General features: G+C 39.3%; 1 long non-coding RNA gene across 2 annotated transcripts in view; it reads left to right on the top strand.

Moving 5' to 3' along the window:
• Positions 1-4783, top strand: part of LOC108448629 — an 80972-nt gene extending 76189 nt beyond the window's left edge. For both annotated transcript variants that reach the window (XR_001864589.1, XR_001864590.1), the window contains exons 3-4: positions 2168-3688; positions 4664-4783. This is a non-coding gene — a long non-coding RNA (uncharacterized LOC108448629). The remainder of the gene's footprint in view (positions 1-2167; positions 3689-4663) is intronic.
• The last annotated feature ends 7962 nt before the right edge of the window (positions 4784-12745 follow it).

Here is a 12745-nt window from a genome sequence, read left to right as displayed (position 1 = left end):
TGTCCAACCAGTGCAAAATCTACTCTTCCTGGTGAGTTTCAGAACATCAGAAACTTGACAGAATTGGGTGCAGTGCGCAGAAAGAGTCATTGCACAGCCCTTTATGAGGAGCCCAGCGTGTCTGGGCTGTGGTGGAGCTGCAGCAAGGGAATTTCTGCAGCCCCCAGCTCAGGGACACTGAGATGGACACATTGGGATCGGTCCACTGATGGAATCCCAGACTGGCTGGACGAGCAATTCCCAGTGTCAGTGCTGTGCCTTGGGAGTGCCATGTGGAAGGTCTGGGTTCCACTCTGTGGAAAGGAAATGTGCTCAGTGGAGCACAGGTGTGGGTGATTCTTGGGTGGTGAGGAAGTGGGTGACCTAAAACGTTTGTTTATTCTCCTACTGAATGGTTTTGATGACCTCCTGTTAGAGATTTCTCTCCTCCTCAGCTGACCTCTGCTCTGCCTTTTGTACCCTGAGATTGAAAAGACCGTCCTGAAACAGAGAAACTCTGATGAACAGAACAAGCATTTCACTCGAGAAATTTTAAATTTTGACTTGTAATACTTCACAGTCCCAAACAGCATGAAAAAATGATATTTTTATGTCTCAAAAGGTTTTGAGACAATACTGAAACATCCAGGTTTTGACAGCATCTTGCCAGCTACTTGAATTTGAAACAGGAGAAAAGTCTGTAGAGAATACAGGAAGAGTGATGATAGTAAGAAGGAAATGGATTGTGTATTGTTAAAAAAACGGATCCATGCAAACGTGCAAGAGTAATGGAAGGTATCAAATCAAGACAAGTGTAATTGTATTGATAATAGGTTAGGTTAAGACACTAAAGTTTCCTAACAAGGCTGGAGGGGGAGACACCTTTCTGATGGATGAGAAGACCACCGAAGTGAAGAAAAACATCTGTAAAATAACACATCTCTCATTTTTTAACAATAGCCATTTTAAAAATTATTATTGAAACAGATTTGAGCAACATCTCTTGGTATCAGTGCTAAATTTTTTTGTAATAGGACCAAAATCTGTATGCCAAGAATTTTTAAATTAAGATATTCAGTGGTACACTTCAGTAGAAAGTAGAAAAGCATTTAAAAAGTAGACATCAGTAGTGATTAGATATGTCAATTAACATAGTGTAAACAAGCATGAGCTTGTGTATTTCTGTGAAATTAAATCATACTGTCTCAGCAGTGGATAAAGTTACTTTATTTACCTCTGAAAGGTAACTGTTCCATGGCTGCTAGATCTGCAGGTGATCTATTACACAAGCTATCAGATATAGACAATTACATTATCAATTACATTTTCAATTTATATCTTAAATCTGTGTAGGATTTACGGAATTTGATTTTAGGAAGCATACACTTGACAAGACCATTTTTCTGGTATCCTTTGGGGATGGCAACCGAGTTTTGGTTTTGTAAAACACAATCACATGTTCAGCTGATAGAAATTGAGGGTGATATTAATGCAATTAGATCTGGTTTATCAAGATTTTATGCTTCTGAGTCTAAAATGCATCAGTAAGTCTAATGTCCACCTGGCTTGTCTTGAAATAATTCAATATATTATATAATACCAGATTTAGGTCTCCAATTTGGGTAATTAAAATCATAAAGATACTATCCCCTAGGAACACAGACCTCTATTGGTGAAATATTGATGAAAGATGACAAAATATCAAGAGGAGCTGAAAGCATCTGCACAGGAAGATTTGTTTGATAAGCAGAGACGACTTTGCAGGAGGTTGCAGCAGTGCAGAAGGCTGTAGCACTCACAAGAGCTTGGGCTTGGGTTGCAGGGAATAAACTGCTGAAAGTGTGGCACTGAACAACCACAGCCACCCTAGCACACAGGAGCAGTGGACTGGGGAAGGAATGAAGCAGGTTTAAAAAAAATATTGCAGGCAGGTCCTGCTGCCCCCTGGGAAGGAGTTCGGTGTGATGGGGCTTCATAAATAGATGTGGCTACTTAGATGCAGACTGTTAAAATTGCATAACTTTGTACTTCCTTTAAGGCTTTTAATCCTTCCCTCATCAAAGCAAATTAAAGTTAAAAAGTATAGCAGCTGAAGAGGAATTACCACTGAATAAGGCTGATTGTTGAAGCTGAATGGGTTGCATAAGAATGACCTAAAATACTCTTTCTTTTTTGTTTCCATACCCAGGATAACATGGAATGAGCATTTCTGTGCGTGTTTCCTGCAGAGGACTTTGCTCGCTCCTGCACCTTCGTGCCACAGACAAATCTTCCAGCTCACAGAATGGGGATAATTAGAATGGAAGAAATTTTTATGGTTTGCAAGGAATTGGATCAATCAGTTTTGACTTGGAGACTTTCATTGCCATTTATTTGATAGTTAGAAGCATCAGCATCTCAGAAGTTAATGATCTGCCTAAATAATGGGGATTGTAGAAGACTGAATGTTACTAAATTAATAAATATAATAAATATTAACTATTTCACTGCAAGTATATGCTCCCTCTGAAATTAAAGATGAGAATAATGCTGGATTTTCAGTTCAGAAGTAATGGTTTCATATATTCCTAAGATCCATTCTTTATTTATGATACTGATATTCAGAACAGAGCTGTGTATTATATTCATAATGCCCATCTGGGCTGTGCTTTTATGTTAATTGAGAGACATTAATTGTGCCTCTTAAAGTGGAAATGGTCTCTGTCTTCAGGTTTGGGTTTGTTTAGCAAGTTTAGGACAGTCTGATAAATGTGGAGAAAATATTTGCTCCTTATGTTTATGGTGAAACAGTGAAAGTTTACCATCTCCCCAGGTAATGAGCTTTCGATGCAGGAAATATTTGGGGATGATATAGGATTTACTGAACAAAATGGAAAGTATGATGAGAGATGAAATGAATTATAGACAAGTGAAGGAAATGGGGAAAGTTTTAAGAGAAATTGTTTTATATAGAATAGTTATTATAACACTTAGTCATTAAAACAGCAGTAATAAAATTATATTTATAGCTGAATAAGGAGTCTCAGTGTGATTAAGATATGGAAGTAGCTAATTGGACTGCTGAAATATTAGGATATTGAAGTGATGAAAAGTATACAAATGAAAATAAAAGTGCATAAAAATTAATGAGGAGACTGAAATAGGAAATGGAATAAAGGAAAATAACAAATGAAGCAATGTATAATGAATAAACACACAGCTGGTAGACAAGGAGACAATAAGGACATTGGAAAAGTGAAGGGATATTCAGTGCCTCAGAGCTCCTACTTTTGCAGAGCCCTTGCTCAAGTTCAGCGTTTGGGTTTCTGTGTGTAGAGAAGGATGATTTCTCCCATTCCATAGGATCAGGTTACTCAGTGCTCCCCATCCACCTTGGCCTGGAGCACTGCCAGGGGTGAGACAGCCCCAGCTGCTCTGGGCCGCCTCTCCCAGGGCTCCTCACAACCTTCGCAGCGAAGATTTTCTTCCTAAAGTCTTGTCTAACCCTGCCCCTTTTCAGTCTGAAGCCATGCCCTGTGTCCTGTCGCCCCAGGCTCTTGCACAAGTCCCTCCCCAGCTCTCCTGGAGCTCCTTTAGGCACTGGAAGGGGCTCTGAGCTCTCCCTGGGGCTTTCTCTTCCCCAGGATGAACAACCTCCGTTCTCAGCCTGTCTTCACAGGAGAGGTGCTCCAGCCCTTTGAGCATCTGTTTGCTCTTTCTCAGTGGCCAGGTAAGAAAAGCAGTTCTCAGAATATAGTATATTGAAAGGTTTGTGGGTAAGATTATTGTAAATTCTTTGACTTGTGTTTCAATTCTTTCAAGATTCTTATAATAATTTTTTTGAATGTATTTTCCAAGCTTGGAAGATTTGGAAAAATACTAACAATTTGGAAAACATATAAAACATTTACTACGAGAATTATGAGATTTGCTGCACACTTCTATCTGTGGCTTTGCAGTGATAAATTCAATAGAATTGTTACTGCAATTATACACAAAGTTTATGCTTGCACATAAATATGAGATGAACTCTCCTGCCAAGCACTTTAAGTAGCAGCTGATGTTTCATTATATCCCTGATTTATACCAACGAGGTAAGATATTTACTGTTAACTAACTCTGTAAATAATTTTGGCCTCTGAGATACCTTGATGTGAAATATGGTCAGGAATGAAAAGCAAAACAAGGTATTTGGATTAAAAATACTCTTTTATTGCAAGCAAACAGCTTTACCTATATTAATCCATTTAAACTGAACCCTGTTTTATACAGAATTATCTGATTCTCTTCACTATATGTAACTAGAAGGGCTAAGCCCCAAAGCTCCATTCTTACTGCATGTTGTGTTAAACAGACATGGTTTCAGCAATTTCCATTCCTTGCAGGAAAACGTGGAATTTAGATTTAGATGGCCACAGGATCTTTAGTTTTAGATGACTTTTTTTCCCCTGAGAACTACAGTTTTTATCATGACCGGTGTGATATTGTCCAGAAGGAAAAAGTGTCCTACCTGTCAGAAAGCCAGATTACTGCTCTCAAATGTGTGTTAGGAAGTTAGAGAGTACAGAAAACTGGATTCCAGCAGGTGCTGCTGCAGTGTCTGGGAACTGCCAGTGCAAAAGCAGCCTGGCTGTGGTTGTAGGACTGTGTAACACCGTGATGAATTCTGTGCACCCTCACTGTCTGCTGCTCTGTTGTGTTTCAGGTACTCACAGTGCTGGGTATTTGTGAACAGCACCGAAAATTGGGTATTCACTGGTGATATAAATAAAGTCAGCAACTGAACACGACTCTGAGAGCGAGTGAAATAAACCACGGAACCAGATGTGTATCGACTTCCTTTCTTTCTGATTGTGTAGTGCTGCACTGGAAGGGACATGAAGAGGTCATTTAGTGCAGCTCTCCTTGCTACAACAAGCTGAACAGATCTGTGTCATTTCTGAAAGGTTCTCGTCCAGTTTGCTACTAGGGAAACTATCAGAGCAGTCCTTTGGATTAGCCTTGCTATTAGGATGGTGGTGCTATTAGGATATTTTTCCTCTAATGTCCAGCTTTGAGCTTCCTTATGCCTTTTAAACCTATTGCTTATTCACTGTGGCCATGAGGAACAGATAATTCCATTCCCCTTTGCAACAGCTTTTCATTTTCCTGATGACTGCTATAATGTTGTGTCATTTTTCTGTCTTTAGGCAAACTACTGCAATTCAATTATTGTTTTGGCACAGGTGCTATTGATTATTCCTAAGTATTCTTGTCCCTAGCACTTTTGCCATTTAAACTATCTTCTGTTTTAAGAGCTAATCTCTACCTCAATAAATTTGTCATGTGGAAGTTTAAGAAAACACAAGTATTTTTTTCATACAACATGTAAATAAATGATGGAAGACTTTGCACTTTGGCATTGCAGAGGCCAAATTATAAATGGGTTCAAAAAAGGATTATACGCAGCCCTTATGGAAGAATGGTCCACTGGGAGCAGCTGGAAATAATTTTCTAAAGCAACCTGTAGCACAGGGATTCCAAAATTATGGATTGTACCTGGGAGGGATGAACGAGGAAAGGGTGGTTCTCTGCTTGCCCTGTTTCTCGTCTCCTTTCTCTAAGCATCTGTTACAGGATGTTTCAGTTATGACCTTCTTTTGTGGGATTGCTTCCTCTTTAATAAGCTTAGGATGCACTGGTTTGCATATGCATTTTGTAAATTTGTTGGCTTATTATTTCTGATAAAACCCATAAAAGGATTATGGGCCTCTTATCTCCTACCAGATTAATTGTGAGCTAAAACAGCAAAGGTTAAGAGGCTTGCCATTTCCTTTTTTCTCCCCTTGCAAATGGCTGCCTGAGTCTCTCTAAAAACATTTATCCTTCATCTTGTTCATTAGTTGTTGACCTATACCTTGTAATACAATCTTCACTCCTTTTTGAGATAAAGGAAAAACATTATGTAATTATGGAGATGGTCTCATTCTTTGAAATGTCTAATTATTTTTTTGAACTGTCCTTATTTCTTGGTTTAACTTAATTTTTAAGACAGGGACCTCCAATTTTGAATTAGTCAAGAAAAAAAATCATACTGCTTGTTTTTAAGTAGCATCATTTTGGTTTTATTTGTTTCCCTCTTCTTCTTCCCTTTATTTTATTATTAAGAAATTTGGTTGAGATTGGTCCTTGGAGGACAGTAAATTGATTCTGTACAACCTGGATATTATTAGTAGGTGGTGGAAGAGTCAATTAATTTAAAGCCAGGGCTAATATCTCGCCCTTTTCCAGCTTCTGTTTTCTGACTCATTTTGTAATTTCTTAGTAACGCTCATCTTTACCTGGCTTTCAATGTTGTGACATGACCACAGAATATTATTTTTCTTTTATCTGCTCTGGAAAAAGATTGTGCATTTTGATCTGTAATCTCAGCCTTCCCAGGGTGGGCTGCAGATGGAAACAAATGAAAAACTTCAGCTGGAGCAGATTTCCAGTTATGTGACGGTGTGGCACGAGGAGACTGCTTAGTCACTATTCATTAGCTGCTGCTTCCCTCTGCAATGGAATGGAGATTGGTTTGTGTTTCTGTGCTCCTACCTTTGGGAAATAAAGACTCCCAGTGGGGGTTTGAATGTGGTGGTAGGTGTTGATTGCCCTGACCTGCCCCAGCTGGGGCAGTGCCCTCCCAGCCCAGCCCAGCCCAGCCCAGCCCAACCCAACCCAACCCAACCATGGCACTCTATGCCCATTTCCCAAACCCATCTCCACTTCCTGCCTTGGCTCTGCCTCATCCCGCCGGGTTTGCCAGAGGATCTGGGCTCTTGCTGGAGCTGCTGCCCTCTCTTCCCTCTGCAGAGCAGGTACGGTGTGAGGGGTTCCAGCTCTGTGGCCACCCTCGGTGTGAGGGGTTCTGCGGTGTGGTCACCTCTGGGAGCCCATCCTTACCCTGCCCTTCTGCCCCTCTCAGCCTTGCCCTCGGAGCTGGGATGAGAGGGGTACAGGGGCTACGTCCTGGGAGTACCTGGATGAGTTTGTGGGGGGTTGCAGGTGCTTTGTCCTGCAGCTTGCGTGGTCCTTTGGCATTTGAGAGTTGGCACAATGTTTGTTTCCTTATTGAAAACTTCTCTAAAGAACTGTTTTGAAAAAAAATGGATTTGGGGTATAGCTTATGGATGTTAATGCCAGCTTCAGTTCATCATTATGTGTTAGATTAACAACTGAGTTGCTCTAGTTTACATTCCTTGTTGTTGCTGATGGGTTGGCAGTAATCTTGGAGAGGGGCAGTGTAGGCAGCTGAGGATGATAATGTTTGAGCTATTTTCGATTAATCTACTTACAAATGTGAGTTAGCTTCCTGAATCACAGGCAGTTAATATTTTTCACTGGCCTTCACTTTGACTTTATTTTATGTTGCTCACCTGCTATGATTTCGAAAAGGGAATATAAATGTTACTCTGGCACTGAAGAGTGGTGAGATGGCTGTGGAATTTTACTTGTTAATAAAAGCTGAAAATCTTCAGTGTAAATTCATAGAAGTGGCTGAAGAGCATGTAGCTAAAATCCCGCAATTTATAATTACTCTGTTCTTACACCAGATCATATTATCTGCTTGCAGGAGCCTCAAGCTTTGCTGAGGCTTGATCCATCCATTAATGACCACAATAAAAACACAGTGCAAGTACCTGACTTTAATTTTGTTTTGAGGTGCATTGAAATTAGGGACTTTTGAAAGCAAAACCAAAATACTTGTGCATGAGGTCAAAATGGAGTAGGAAGACTGACTTCTTTGAATAAATGTTGTCGTCCTTGATTTTTTTTTTTTTTAACTGATTGCTCTCCTTTTCCCCTGGAGCCGAAAGGGTCTATTTTTTCCTTCATAGTGTAACTCTGTCACAGATATGTAGCAAAGAAAAATGATAACTGATGTATATGATCTGATTCCTTGTGGAGAAAATTCTGCACGCTAAACATAATGCACAAAAATAACACTAATTGAGAGATACATCTTAAAATTAAATGAGTTCTTTTCTTAATTCTTAACAATTACTAAGCATTTTTGTGAGTCAGATTGTCATTCCTTGCTTTCCACAGTAAGTTTTGTAATTAACAATGGAAATAAGTAGCTTCAGGCAAGATCTTCGTTCGTATTTATATATATATTATATCTATATATATGTATGTATGAGACAGTTTCTCACTTACTGCAAAGGAATTTATCAGAGTTGCATATTTTTGCTTTGGCAGGACCTTTATTGCCTTTTATAAAGTTTTTAATATCTTGAGCACAGCAGTAACTTTTCTCAATTGTTTGTGAGCTCATCTCATTTACACTTTACTTGTTAACTGAAGGCAGCGTTGCTGGAGAAAATAAAATGGACATTTCCGAATGGGAATGTGTGTGAAGTTGTATCATCTGGTTTTTTGAAGATAATAAAAATTAAAATAACTAAATGCAAAAGAACAAAATTAATGATAGCTGATCTTATGTAGTGGAATGTTCCTCTCCTAAAAACTTTCAATAGAGACAAAAGTTACAAATTGTGTTGGAAAGCAAAGTCAGGCTTTAAAGTGTACAAGAGGCAGCTCCATGGTCATTACACTCGCTGAACAAGCGTGCAGGCAAACATCACATGTTTCAAAAGATGCAAGAATGCATTTGAAAGGCATCCAGTTCTATCAGACAAATAGCTCTGGATGGAGACTCCAGCTGAGAACAAATTAACAATCGGCCTGGAATGTGGCTGGTGCTTTTGGTTTAATCTAGTACTGAGCTTTTAATGTCAATAGATGGGCTTCATCAAAAAAGTCGGGTTGGGATACTTCCTGTGGATTCCATCATAGAATAACCCTTTGGATGCTGTTACTGTGCAGTGTTTGATGGGAGAAGATGACTGAAACACTGAGCAGCAAATGCAAACATGACACATCCTGACAAAGCCAAGAGGCTCTGGCACCAGATAGCAGAACTAATCTTTCACTGGAATTTATAGTTATTTTATCTTCTTTTTTTTCAATGTGTGGCATTTTCAGAGCTCTTCTGAATGAATCAATATTAGAATGCAAACCAGGGCATATTTCCCCATTATTTTTATCACCAGTGGACTTCACTCAGTAAGCAGTTTGTTACATGATATTTTGTAGATGAAGGTTGCTATTAATAATCTGTGCATCTGAAAATTCTGAAACTGTTAGGTGACAGTAAGAGAATGCACTCATGGATAGGTTTGGTGAATGCACTTGGTTTATATAATTCAGAAATGCAAAAATGTTTGTAAGGCAGTGTGATTCTTTGCTTGAGACTGGGTTCAGCAAGCCCTCACTCTATTTTTTTCCCCTGGAGTGCTGGTTTGCACCCTGGTGTGTAGCAGTTATACATTATGGACTGCCCACCATCCTCAGCCCGTGGGTGATATTTTGGTATGAAAGTTGTTCCTTTGTTTGATTTTGTATCCAAATGAAAGGCATTAGTCCCTTGATGTTGTAGTGCACAGAGCTGGGCACTAATGAAGGGGCTGATACTGAAGATTTTTTTTATCCCCACTGCTGTTTTATCAAATAAACTGTTGTACAATATGTTTGAGTAATGAATATAACATAACAAATGTTGTTACAGTTTCTATTTTGTTGCCAGAAGATGGGTCTCGTGGGAAAGGTTAAATCTTAACAATATGATCACTCGGTGGCTTAAGCACTCTACTGAATCAAGGCCTTCTTTATTCTAATTAGAGAGCTTCAAAATAATCCCTGTGTAAGGATGCAGTGGAAACTTGCAGGATTACAAATGGGCAACCAGCAGGCATTTCTGACAAGCGTTCAGAAAATGTCTTAGGGCTGCTTTAAAAGATGAGGGGAATCTTCCTGTTCAAGACCAACTATTTCCCTGAAATTAAGGTCATATTTAGAAAGAAATGCCCCTCAAAAAACTCCAAACCTTTGATATCTTCCCTCTTTTTCATAACCAAAACACCATTTTTTGTTGCTTTTCTTATACTTGCCTTATATAAAATCTATATTTTTTTTTCTTTTGGAAAATATGCTGTTTAAATTGGCAAAATACCAAACAGAGCTTATTATCAAAATTAATTAACTTCATATCCTTTGATCTTCAAAAAGACGTCTTCAAGATTGAAAGAAAGAAAATATTTGTTATTACTTTTGCCTAAAATATTTTAAAAATATAATTGCAAATGCTGACCCATGCAGCTTTAGTGGGTGTGTCTCACTGTGAGAGAACTTTAGTTTACCTTTTATTTTACGTGCAGCTAGTACATAGTTCTTGAAATCAGAATTGCTCTTCCACTGTTCTTAAATCTTCAGTGTTTTGAGAGTGAGGATTTGTTCCAGGCTATTTTATTTCCTTTCTGTCCTGATATTATTGAGGAGATGCTGGGAATGTGTGACCCAAGCAGGGGATCTGACTGTACAGCTGTTTACAATACACTTTTTCTGACTCCTACTACTGTTTGTGAAATAAGGGATGAAAGACTTTTAAGAGAAGTTCAGAGCACTGAAAAATCAGCTATCACTTCCCAGAGCCTTTGGGACACGCTCAGGGCAGATGGCAATTTGCCACCAAAGCACTCAAACTTTTGCTGTTATTTAACACTGTTGAGCAAGTCACAGACAAAGTTCTAATTGATTTCTGGTTATTCTTCTGGCTATTATATTAAATGGGCGAAGCTTAAGTGAGGTTTACCCTGGAGAACAGTAGAAATAATGATGCCTTGCTGGAAATACAGAAATAAGGAATCTGTTGGCTTTTAAAACTTTTTACTAAGTATCTCTTGGCACATGACACCAGCTGAGAGAAAAGAGCTATATCCCATTTTCCAGGTGTAAAATCTGCAGTCCTTTCTTTCCCTCTTGAGGAAAGCATTCACGATGTCATTGGAACTTCCTCCTGTCCATTACAGAAAAAATCATTAGGAGCTAATTAAGGATACTTATTACCAACCTTGGTTCTAGGTATTCGAATTCCTGCATCAGCCTGGATGCTGTGCACAGCACAGAAAGTGCCACATGGAAACACCAGTCTGGGCCCCACAGATGGTTTTTGCTGTTCTGTTCAAACTCATAAGCCTCTTTTGGGAAAGAATCTATGAAATGTAACAGCTCTGTATAGACACACGGTCACTTACATCCTGTAGTTTGTAGTGGGCTGTTTGGATGGAGAAGATGCAAATGGAGCTTATATTAACTTTATTTATGGCTGCTTTTTGTCCTGGACAATGTCACAGAGTAGGAGATTATCCCAAATAGACCTTTTATTTCCAGCAGTACCTGTTCTTCTGTGAGTTTTACTGAGCATGTTTGTTAAGTATTTTTAAGTTTTGAGCAGTAATATGGGAAAGGATAATCTTCCAGACTTTCTCAGCACCATGGATGACAGTTTTGATCAACATCCAGCTGCTAAACTTCTTAGTGGCTTTAATTTCTCTTTTTTTCTGTTAAAAAAAAAAAAAAAAGTAAAAAAAAAAAAAAGGATAGAAGACCCAAATACACAAAAAAGGCTCCTTAGTGTTCTGTTAAATTCCATAATATCTAGTTCCGATTCTATTACAAGGTTGAGTTTTCTGGCTTTAAAGTTTGTTCCCCTTATAATGGACCTCCTCAGCATAAGTATCTTGAGCATCTTTTTGCACTGGATGAAGAGCACGCTCCCAACAATTGAGCTGCACATTTCCCCTTCAGGTGGGGGGAGTTGCATTGTCCTTGTTTTTACTCAGTGAATGACAAATCTGCCTGGTTCCTCATTGTTGTGCCACTGGTTAGTGCTAGAAGTATACCTAGTTGTGGATTAAGAAACAGTATTTCTATAAAATATCAAGTAAATGTTGAGTTCCATGTCTTTAATTTGCAAAAGCCAATAGTCTGAGTGGGAGCTACCTAAAATGGGCACTCTGAAGAGCCAAGGAAAAGCTCAAGGGGTCAGCTGGGCAGACTCTTAGCTGATTACTGTGGGTAATTCTACAGAACAAAACAGTTTGAACAAATCTCTTCAAGAAAAACTTGAAAATCCAGTCAGTTTATTCCTGGAGAATGACCTAAGTGTGAAAGAGCTGAGTCAAAACACGTCCTTAAATGAGTCTGATAGAAGTGGTGAAAATAGATACCCTCCTTGCTGAGTGTCTTCAAGGGGCTGTCGAACAGGCAGACACACATGCTGGCCAAACAGCTCCCAAATGTTTCCCTGCTCTTGTGCTGATAATCTATATAAAACTCCATTTCTTCAGCCAAATTTTTATTTTATGAGAATATTTGACAAAATGGGCCTTGCAAGGGAGGAACTCATAGTTTAAGAGTTTCCTTGTGCCTAGGAGTAGACTAGAGCATAGACCAGATGAGAGAATGGGAGATTTCTCAAGCAGTAGAGCTTGGTGATTACCTGACACTGCTGCTGGGAGATTCCAGTGTCTAAAGTGATTCCCAGGCTAAACTTCTGTGATTTGTACAGGTGGTGCACTGGGAGGGACACTGGGAACGTGGTGAAATAGCAGTGGAGATCTGCAACAGCTGTGTTGCTGTGTGGGCGCCTTCATCATGAGCTGGGGGTCACTTCTGTGAGGACCAAGGGGCTTGAAATGAAGGCTGCAAAGACTTTCTTTCTTCTGCATTTTTGTTGAGGATTTGCACTTGGTGCTGGGTGAGGTCAAATAGAATAGATGGATCTGCCCAGCAGACCTTCTCCTTTTTTGGGGTAGGGGGACGTGCTCTTTTCTGCTTTGGTTTGGTTCTTTTTGTGGCTGGCGTTTGTTCTTGCCTTTGAGGCTGGATTAACTGGACATCTGGTGCTGGAGATTTTCTCCTC

The sequence above is a fragment of the Corvus brachyrhynchos genome, unplaced genomic scaffold (assembly GCF_000691975.1).
Source record: "Corvus brachyrhynchos isolate BGI_N302 unplaced genomic scaffold, ASM69197v1 scaffold220, whole genome shotgun sequence".
In the NCBI taxonomy this organism is placed as follows: Eukaryota; Metazoa; Chordata; class Aves; order Passeriformes; family Corvidae; genus Corvus; species Corvus brachyrhynchos.
The sequence above is the reverse complement of the archived record's forward strand: the minus strand, read 5'-3'. Positions and strand labels throughout refer to the sequence as shown.